This window comes from Vitis riparia, chromosome 16 (assembly GCF_004353265.1).
Source record: "Vitis riparia cultivar Riparia Gloire de Montpellier isolate 1030 chromosome 16, EGFV_Vit.rip_1.0, whole genome shotgun sequence".
NCBI lineage: Eukaryota > Viridiplantae > Streptophyta > Magnoliopsida > Vitales > Vitaceae > Vitis > Vitis riparia.
The window spans coordinates 8,575,819-8,577,387 of NC_048446.1; positions in this window are offsets into that span (position 1 = coordinate 8,575,819).

The following is a 1,569-nucleotide window of genomic DNA, read 5'->3' on the forward strand; positions in this document are numbered from 1 at the left end:
TCCCATATGCTATAATTGGATATTTGAGTACACATACCCACATCACTTGCATTGTACTTGACTTGGGTGCATTAAGAGTTGCATAGAAGATCTTAGTCATGGGGATTTGTTGTCCATAGTTAGTTCATAGATTTAGGCAATCCATTTGAGAGTGTACATCCTAATTGGAGAGAAGACTTGTCGTAGTCATTGAAATGGTTTTCCCCTAGTGAGTGCACTAGTGTATGTGATGTACACTAGATAAGATCTATGGTGAATCATGATATAAGGTTATCCATTGTCATAATTTACCAAGCTACTATATTGTATGAAATCTCAACCTTGAGAGGATATTAGGCTAATGTCAAAGTCAACATGAGACTTTGACTTATGGGTGAGACCCTAACATGGTCACATATCTTTATGGATTAGTTCACTATTGATAGAAGTTGATGGTAATATGTATTCTCAATGAAGGCATCGTGATATCCCATGAGATTGAGAAAGTATGTCTCTTTAGGTGATTGACATGTGATCTAGAATACTATGGCCATAACATGTCTTTTAGTAGAAATTAGACATATGCTCCATAGAGATAGAATATGTTAATTGATTACATAATAAGTGAAATTTATAATTTAAGGATTGAAGAGGTAGCACTACCTTTTTAGAATATAGACATCCGTTCATAGGGAGTCTACATGAACTATGTTCTCTTGCAAACTAAAGAGAATATCAAAGACCACATTAATAGACATGTGTTTTTATTGCAACATATTATCTAAAGACCCAAGGTATGAGACACTTGGTCTTCTGGTTCATCTTATGCCACCTTTGATATACCACTCTTTCTTCCTACTAGGTTTGTTCAGAAAGAATATATTGCTTTATGTAAATTAGCTTTTCTAAAATTATTCACTACATTTAGATTAATTTGTTTTCAGTCCAAATGATTAGTTGCGTTTAATCCATAACTAATTATGAAAGGTAAACATGATATCCATAACAAAGAAAATAACCATGCATTTAATTTTCGAGCATTCAAGGCAAACAATAGTTTAGCAAATGTAAAGCTCTTAAGACTACATATATTTTGCTAGCTATCTTAATATCAAACCTACGTTGGGCAAGTCATGATTTTATTACTAGGTAGAGACCTTTTCAGATTGATTTCGTTGTCTTAAAATTTGCAAGTTCCTAAGGCAAGATCAACATACCAATTTCATATTCTAAGTTAAGCGTATAGCCAGGATCCTTGGTATCAATGTTACCAAGTAAAGAACCCCATCATTGGGGTGGTTGCTCCTACTACTAACATATCTAGTCTCGTCCTTAAGAATATCCATATCCTTGGATGCTTTATCTTAACCCACCATTGGGGTGGTGGTGGCCTAAATCAAGATGAGTCTTAAGATAATGAAGAAAGTTCATATCCCTTGATTTCTTAGACCAACCCACCGTTGCAGTGGTGATGGCCCAAATCATGATGACTTCATCTTGGAGGCTATGAGCATGTTGATAACCCTATCTCACTTAATATTTTGAGTTAATTAAGAGCCTTCGAAATCTTAGCAATTACCTTGATTATCT